This window comes from Gopherus flavomarginatus, chromosome 10 (assembly GCF_025201925.1).
Source record: "Gopherus flavomarginatus isolate rGopFla2 chromosome 10, rGopFla2.mat.asm, whole genome shotgun sequence".
NCBI lineage: Eukaryota > Metazoa > Chordata > Testudines > Testudinidae > Gopherus > Gopherus flavomarginatus.
The window spans coordinates 51,337,964-51,347,736 of NC_066626.1; positions in this window are offsets into that span (position 1 = coordinate 51,337,964).

Consider the following 9,773-nt stretch of genomic DNA (forward strand, 5'->3'; position numbering starts at 1 on the left):
ATATTTGTTATTACAGCTCCATTTGCAACACCGTAGTTAAGGTTTGGCTGTATTTTTGTTATGTACCCCTATTTCAGGGATTAATCAAACAGCCATAAACACCTCCTCTGAGCTAACTGTTTAAAAATATGAGCCAAGGACCAGGTTTTCTTTTTATCAAATTGTGAGGAAAAGTAATTTGGGCAGTATTTCCTGGTATTTGTGGGGAAAAATTATAGGAATGCTACAGTGTAATCTAAAAAGCATGTATTTTTAATCATCCTTTTTATAGACCGTTAGTCAATGTTTTAGTGTCTTCTGGTATTTTGCAGAGTGAGAAGATCTAACAAAGTTATTTGCTGTAAGAGCACAGTAAAATTGACCCAGATGCAGAGACTCATACAAGTTAACCTGTACCCTGTATACACCAGCACAGATGTTTGTGTTTGAGGGGGGCCGAGGTGAAGTCCACAAGATCTGTAACTGTGAACCAGCAACTCCCACACTGTGGTACAGACAGTGCTCACAGAGGTGGTGCTAGCCCATTAGGGACCCTATGCAGGAATATTTTGACCTGCCCCCACACAACACATAATAACAAGTGACTGGGGGCCCCCTTGATCTGCTCAGGGCCCTAAGCAATTGCTTAGTCTGCTTAGCCTAGTGGTGGCTCTGAGCGTTCAAGACTATAGGCTGGAGCAGTAGTACTCATGAATGGCTGTATTGCAGTTCCTGTGCTCTGACCTGGCTTTAGGGCATGTATTTCCCTCCTGCAAACCACTTCCCCCATGCTTAAATTATTTTTAAAAAGTCCAATCCACTCTGCAGACAAAGGAACTTTTTCAGTGTTTCTAGCACAGGAATGTAATAAGCATGTGCAACAGCTGAAGAAAATCTGTGGATTTAAAGAGCCAGAATCTTTGTTTTGGGTTGGGGGGTGGAGGGATGGCACTAGTGCAGGAACTGGAAGGGTCAGGGGACCATTTCCCCCATAGTTTTTAACATGAGTATAGTTTGGGGGGCAGTGTTAGCGTCCTTAACCAGACTGCAGGCCTGGGGCAGGTGTAGAGCAATGTGGGCAGGAGCTACGCTTTCTAGTGGCATTTCCTCCCCAAATTGCAAGCCTTGGACAGGCATGGAGAGGCACTGGTAGGGGCTGCACTTCACAGGGGGAGGGAGCCCATCACCTCCTCCCTGCAAAGTGCAGCTCCTGCTGACGCCTCTCCAAGCCTGCCCAAAGCTTGCAGTTTGGGGGGGGGAGGGCAGTACCACCCCTACCCCTCAAACTACACCCATGTTAAAAAGTGGGGAGAGCATGGCCCCCTACTCCCCGGTTCTGGCATCATTGTTCAAAAGTGCTCATTGACATAAGGCCGTTCTGGTTTCTTCAGAAGGCTCAAATATGTATCTCATTAACGGCCCCAGGGTATCAGGTAAATAACTAACAGGACATCAGAACAGTCCCTGAATAGTTATTTTCACAATAATGTTAGCTTACAAAAGTGTAATATCAGTAGGCATTTTCAAACGTTCATAAATATTCTGGTATTTCATGATTTCCTGTAATGGATTAGAAGGCATGTGGATAAGTAACTCATATAGACTTTGAGACAGATTCTGTTCATAAGTCTTTGATTTTGTTTTATTAGAAAAATGATTTCTTATACCTACTGTAAACACAGTTTAAAAATATACATATTAAACCCACAAAATCCAGGAAATATAAAATTAGATCTAGAAATCTCTTCACAACACCTCTGATTTTGGGCAATATGGTCTTTTACTATGGTGTAGAGAGAGGAGGAAATCTTTACAAGAGGTGATCTTACATAGCATATAGATACTCAATAGTTTTTGTGAGTGTGACTAATCTCTGTCATCGGGTCTTTTGACTTCTGCTTTACGTGGAAAACCAGGAATGTAGCCTTCAGTCAGCAGTGTCAGTGATCCTTGTTTTATCCTGACATGTTGATTTCTGGTGCAGTGGATGTTGTTTGTTTTTTTTAAATTGATACTAGTGAGATGTAGCATACACGTTCCTAGAATTTATACAGTCACTTTACACTGCTTAAAGTGAGGTGGAGATTTAGTTATTTGTGGCCCTTTAATTAGACTAAAGGGTAGAGCCCAGATTTGTAAAGGTATTTAGATGTTGCTCCACTCAGCATTGCAATGCCTAACTCACTTAGGAACCCAGTACAATTAAGTCAATTTTTAAAATAATAATTTTTAACATGAGGTAGCATGGCAAGCTAGACCATTCTAGATTTACACCTGGGCTTGCTGTACACTAACAGGGCCTATCTACATGGCCAAAGTCTCATTTTAAAAAATGTTAGTCAATTGGACTAGGCTCCTAAATCAGTTAGGTATTGCAGTGCTGAGTAGAACAATGCCTAAATACCTTTAAAAATTTTAGACGGTCTCTAATGAATAGTTAATACATTTTATTTCTGTATGTTTTGATTTAAAGTCAAACTGAATATATATTTTTAATATTTGTATATGTTCTATATGTGTAAATTATACCAGGCAGTTTTTGTCACATGCACACTTTCTAATCTACAATATTTATTTGAAAATTAAATGAGAAGTAACCAACCACTACAGTTCTGTTACAAGAGAATTGTTTTAGTCCTGTGTTTTCTGTTTACAAATTTTAAAGATTTGGATCTTTTTAATATCAGTGAATGTGGAAAAAATAGAAAAATCGAGCATATGAGCTCGTACACTGTAATTCAAAACCAGCTTGCATTTAAAAACAAAAAAGGCCTGATCCACCTCCCACTGAAGTTGATGGAAAGTCTCCCTTTGACTTCAGTGGGAGCTAGATCAAGCTCAAAGTACTTCCAATTACTTTTCAGATACGTTTTTATTTATTTGAGGCTGTATTTTCAACAATGATCAGTGCCTGCAATTGGGGCTAGATTTTCCAAAGTGCTCAGCATCCAGCAACTCCTATATATTATTCTCACTATTCCCTTAGGCTTTATCCATATAATAAAGAAACTAAATACTTGTGTATTTCCCCTCCAAATACTGACACCCAGAGAAAATTTTTTTAAATGGTCTATAGCACAAAAATGATCTATTAAAATGTATTTAAAAGATGTCTGATATTCTTACCAAAATCACTTCTGGTATTCTGAAATCCAGTATAAACCCAATTATTGTAAGTAACTTTTAAAAAATGGCTTCAGTGCAGTTTTGGATTTCTGCAATTCATTCTGTACTAATATTACTTTTCTGTGTACAGTATCTAATACTAAAATAAAAACTGAACCCACAACTGCCTTCCTCATAAGTTTTAATCTAGCAATTTTCCTTTTTTTAGTAACACGCAGTTGTGCTAGACCTGTTGTCACATCAAATCTAAGCAGCATTTTTATTTGAACTATGGAATGAAATCATGCACAGAGATAATGTTAAAGAAACAAGGCTGCTGCTGCTGCTATTCTTTGGAGTGTGGCTTAGATGTGCATTGAGCGCTACAGATAATAAAGATAGTGTCCCTGCTAAGGATTTTCTATTCTAAGTAACTGTCCTTCATATATAAACGTAACTCCCATGTTAGATTTCTATTATAAATATTATGTGCTTTTTAAATTCTATGCTGCAGATTGACTACTAAATGCTAGAAAATATCACCTGCCCCAATCTAATTGCTACCCCACAAAGTCCTAACATTTCGACTACATTAATGACAGTGGATTACAGATGGAGCCAAGCACTTGTGGGATTCTGTAGTGCCCTAGTGAAAATACTGGTAACAATGAATTTATCATGACATAGTAAAATAAAGGAAACAAGTTTGATAGGAAAATTTCTGACTACAAAGAAAAACAAATAATTATATAATTTTACCTTTCTCACATCTGCTTTCATCTTCCAATGTGCAAAATAAATTGTCCTGCCTCTTACCAACTCATTTTATTCAAAATTGGTTTTCCAAGTCATGTCTCTTCATTTTTTTTTCATGCTCTCACTCTCTCTAAAATTATATATATAGTTTTATCTCTTTTCTTAGCTGCATTTTCATGATTCTCTTTGTTTCCCTACTACTTCAGTTTTTCTACCTCTTGCTTCTATCAGTTTAAGTCCTTATTTCTTTATTTATATTATTTTCTCCTTTTTTTGTTTGTTTCCATTTCCCTTATGGAAAAATCTTATAGAATTTAATAGAGGACTTAAAACGTTTTTGTAGAATTATTGATCCATCCTGGAATTTGAATTATGCTCCTCCTAAAGAATTGTATAGGTTGCTTCAAAAAGATTTCCTAAATTTCCAGCCCAAGAGGAGACCTTTTTTTTTCTTTTTTGGTCTCTGCCCCAGGTAAGCTCATTCTCTCTCTTCTTAAATCTGAACAGATTGTGTATTGAGCCATTGTTGAGTTACAGTGGGGAAAACTCTACTTTTTGTGAGAAATGATTGATTCTCCTGGTTTTCCTCATCTCTGGGACAGAGACTATTTCACAACTGAAAATATTTTAATGTGTGGCAAACATAAAAAGGCACAAGTTACCAGTTTGTGCTGCCTGTTAGTGGACCCAGGGACTCTTTTTTTCCCTTTTGAATAAAAACCCAGGAAATGAAATGTAAAAACTTGTATTAATGCAACGTTGAAGTTGCATGGTTTAAATCTTAACTTTTGCAGCACCTGACTTTTTTTTAAAAAAAGTTTCCTCTGAGAATGTTAACTCTGCCACAAACTAAAATCCTGACATTGTTTTGCTGTGTTTATTTGCACTTAGCCAAATTTATCTGAATTAATCCTATGTTGAGCTAAATTTTTAGCCCTTATTTAATACTAGCCTTCTCGTTGTTACTTCACTATTCTCTGTTACAATTCTTTATTACCTCACACCAATAATTATAAGTAATCTAGGAATGAAGAGTATGGAACTTGTATCAAAGTTTTTACAATAATAGTGTGAAATTCTTCTCTCCAGTTTGCAGTGTAAGTCTCTTACCATAGTAAAGGTCTGTATTGCTCTGCAGATAAAGAATGTACAATATACAGTAGATATTCACATTGCAGATTGGACAGAATCCAGCCCCATTTTCATCAGCATTTGAATCAAGATCTCAGACTTGCCTTAAAACACCCTCTGTTTAACTTTACAGAAGTTAACCTTTTATTTGTAATGTTGTAAACTTCTGGCCACCTGGAGCCAGCTCAGAATTCTATGGAATTCCTTAAGAGTTTTGCCACTGACTTCAGTGAGGCAGGGATCAGACTGCTACTGATTGCAGTAAGGTAACTCAGATGCAGTGAGCAAGGTTTGGCCCAAAGACCTGAGCAGTCTTCAGGCAAATCTTTCACTGAAGTTAGTGGGACTGATTATGATTTCAGTAACACCAGCATACATCAGGAGCAATTCCATGGCAGTTAACGGATTCTCATGAGAGATCAGGATCAGACTCAATGGGAAGTTTTTGAGGCGAGAGTTCAGGATTGCAACCTAAATAAAATAGAATTTACTGTGAAAACAATGCTGACAGAATGCATCTCTCTATATATGTGAAGATTGTGGCTCACAAAAACCCCATAGTTTAGGTACTAGTTTTATAAAGTTGTTTTTGCTGGTTTCTAAAGCACCAAGTTACCTAGAGTACCTTCTATATAAGAAACAGAACTTATTATTAGTTGCTTTGTATAAAATAAAATCATCTTAACAGCATATTGCAAGCTATATATTTGTGATTTGAAATACTGTGGTAAGGATGATCTCTTGAGACAGATTTGTCTTCATGAAGTTTTTAGAAAGATGTAAACGTTCCTTTTATTAGACTGCACCAGTACAGGGAAATAAGCATTAAAAAGTACAAAATATTTCTACAGTAGGAGACGTGCAATAAATTGTATCCAAAGACTTTGAAAGTATTTTGTGGATAAATGGACTGAATGCATTTTAGTGACTAACTTCTCTTTGGGGACTGAGCTCCATAAAATGTGTAGTGTTTGTCAATGTACAAGTCTCTGTATAAGCTGTGCATTTTATAGAGATATTAATATTTTATCTAGAAGTAACAGAATATTTTAGAACTTGGTAAAGTACCAAAAAGTGATTAAATCAACCTTCATACTGTAAAATATCTAACTTAGCATATACTGTAGCAAGTAAAAAATATTTATTTTTTAAAAAATGGTTAATGTTCTTGCTTAATATTGCAGCTGCCTCTGGATGTAAATAGTGTGTTTAAATGTTGTATTTTATATGCAAAATTCACATATTAGATTTTCAGAAAGTGGCAATTGTAATAAATTTAAGTACTTCACCATTGTTTCTGTGAAGCCTAAAATTCTATTTTAAATTAATTAAAAAAAAAAAAGTTGTATTGTCTGGAGCTTGGATAATGCTTTCTGCATTGTTGCATTCTCTTTCAATAATGGATCCTGCAAACCCCTTTCTATAGAAAAGGGCATAGGAGTTTGAGCATACTGAGTTACATCTTCCCTGGCATGCAAAACTTAAATTAAAATGTTTGCGTAAGATGCAATGTCACCTGTCTCTTTGCCACAACTTCCTCTCTAATAGGGGAGACTGTAGTGGGCCCCACACACCTCACTCTGCTGGATCCTAAAGCTCATGCTCTGTGCATACCCATAGATTTTAGGCTCTAAATGGGGATGCTCCACTCTTCCCCAGACTCCAGGGGCAGATTTGGCTAAAAAGGCTGCTAAATTGCCACTGGCTGCCTTTCTGCCCACTCTCTGTGGTTTCTGAATGCTGGGGGAGGGGGGCCTTTACTGATGCCCCGAGCAGCAGTGACTTATTTGCTTCCTCTGTTCCAAAGCCCCGGGTAGTCTACTTTCCCTAAAGCATCACCCATGAGTTTTGCACGTTGTTTGGGCTTCAGTATGAAGCTGATGAGCCAAATTTTCTTCTCAGTTATAACAGTGTAAATCTGGAGTACTCCATTGATTTTACTGGAGTTGGTCTGGAGTAAGAGTCTGTTTAGCAGAAATTAGCCAGAACTTAAGTAGCACTTTTTAAAGTCTATGCATATGAGTCCCTATTGGACTCTGTCACTATTGTCCCTGGATTTTAGTAACACATTTAAATACATATAGAAATGTATATTGTCAGCATATGAGCCTGAGGAAATGGTTTGGACTAGGAAGAAGCAGCCGAGAAGGGGCCCATGGGTGGGAAAGGAGAGGACCCCGAGTAGAAAAGATTAAAGAAGGTGTGACAAAGTCAGGCTGGATGACTGCGAGAGGGTGCTGGAAGGCCAGTATGTTAGCCCTAGAATGTTAAAGGCCCTTTTCCCCTACAAGCTGAGAAGGGGTTACCTCAGATCAATTAGGGACACCTGAATCCAGTTAAGGGCTGCCTGAGACCTTTTAAATCCCGCTCCCCCTCTGGTGAGAGAAGAGGGAGACAAGCTGCTGCCAGGCTAGTTGCAGCAGGGAAATATGCTTCTTCAGAATCATTTTCTGTTTGCATCCTCAAATGTCCCCATCAGAAGCCTGAGTCCATTAGAGAGCTTTGGACAAACTTCAGTAATGGAGACAGAAGATTGAAAGAGCCAGGCCCGCGGTTTGAGAGAATTCTGTGTCCATGTCCTCATCACTCTCTTCGCCGTGCTGCCGTGGCTGACGCCTCCTCCTCGCCTGGGTTTGCAGGTCCCGGTTCAGCATAGACTGCACGAGAATGCACGAGGTGTTTACAATGTCCACGATTGCGGTATTGATCTGAGCAGGGTCCATGCTTGCCATGGTATGGCGTCTGCACAGTGCACCCAGGAAAAAAGCTGTGAAACGGTTGTCTGCTGCTTTCAGGGAGGGAGGGGTGAGGCTGTACCCAGAACCACCCACGACAATGATTTTTGCCCCATCAGGCACTGGGATCTCAACCCAGAATTCCAAGGGGCGGGGGAGACTGCGGGAACTATGGGATAACTACGGGATAGCTACCCACAGTGCAACACTCCAAAAATCAACGCTAACCTCGGACCATGGACGCACACCGCCTAATTAATGTGCCTAGTGTCGTCGTGTGCACTTGACTTTATACAATCTGTTTTACAAAACCGGTTTATGTAAAATTGGAATAATCCTGTAGTGTAGACGTACCCCCAGGCCTGGCACTGCCCGAGGGGGAAATGCTAAGTCTGATGGGATGAAGGCGGTACCTTGCCACAAAGGGAATTGATGTCCTGACAGTGGTGGCAGTGCTTCTGAGTGTGAGTGACACTGATGAGGCATGAAATCACCCAAAACAAAATGCAGAACATTTAGCATGGAATTCAGTGAAATCATCATCCTTCTTCTCATGCTTCGGAAGACTAGGTACAATAATCACAATTCCCAAGTGACAACATAATATGATGGAACTTCGTAATTACTTGCAAACATGAACTAAGCAACATTAAAGAGGCAACTGGTGTCAGAACATTTAAGGCAAAGATTTCCAAAAATAGCCACAGAATTTAGGAGCACATGTCCAATTGACTTTCAGTAGGATTTGTGCTCCTTAGCCCCTTAGGTACTTTTGAAAATTTTTCCCTAGGTAACTGTTGTAGTTGCAATTATCCATGATTTTAAAAAGGCCTAATTCAAATGTGTAGAGCTTGTATGTGTATGTATGTATGTTTACCAGCTCTACAAATTTATATGTATATAAAAACAAAAAGGCAGGACATAGCTCTTTCTGATATCTGGAAAATGCCAATCGCACTCTGGGCACTCTCCACACAATCATAGTAATAATCACACCCTACATATTCTAGGGAACTCTTTGCTTGCCACTTATGCCTCAGTTTTAAAAACAGGTTTTTAAGTTCTTAAATTGAACTAGGAGTTCTGAACAGTGTCTAATCTGCCTTTGGTTGTTTCACTAGCAAGGCGCTCACTGTCTGCTGCTTGTTAGTGAGAGCAGTCTGCCATCTGCTGGAGTACAGTAAGATGTCATCCCATCTGTTTTCAGATGGCTGTTGGGTTAATAATGATGGATGAAAAAATATTGTGTGTAGAGGAAATCAAGTTTTGCCCTTTGGCTGCATGTGTACATTTTCTCTTTCAGATTTTTTTGCTTTGCTGTTTGGTGAAATGAAGCCCTATGTTGTTGTAGTGTATGTATGTATGTACAGAATGTTTGTTTTTTGATGAGTATAGCTCCTCAAACAAAATAATCTATACAGGAAAACCCATTTTTGGTGGGATAATTGCATCTACAATGAGGAGATGTCATAAAACCCATCATACACCTAGAGATATTACTATGCCAGCAAAAGTTTTAAGTATGGACGTGGTCTTAGTGGTTTGGCATATAATATGTCAAGTGTTTGTGATGGAAGGTGTTAGAGAAATGTAAGGTATTGGAGAGATTTTTTTAAGCAGCCGAAGGGCTGTGCACAATTGTGTGCCCTAAGTAGTGTCTGTAGTTCTCGCTTTTGCAACCACAAATCAGGAATCTATTTGTCAGCTACACTGAGGTTTTAAAATCTGGCTCTTGTTAATGCCATTTTTGTTTTCTTTTAATTTGTATGGTTTATTTATTAGGGTTTTTCAGGGGCTGATGGATAGTGGTATTTAGGGAAGTGTGTGAGCTTAAGAGTGCTCGCGAAAGTACAAAGTAAAAGCCTTCAAAGAAAATAAAAAGAGACAAGAGAGCAGAACTAAAGCAAGAATTATCCAGAACCAATGGGTCTGTACCACATCTTTATTATGTTCTGGATATGGACTCAATTTCTTTCCTCAATTTATTTCACTTGCTTTTAAATGAATTGTAGCATTTCACTATGGCCTCTATAAATACCTCTGTATCCTTTGCTGAATTGTAGCTTA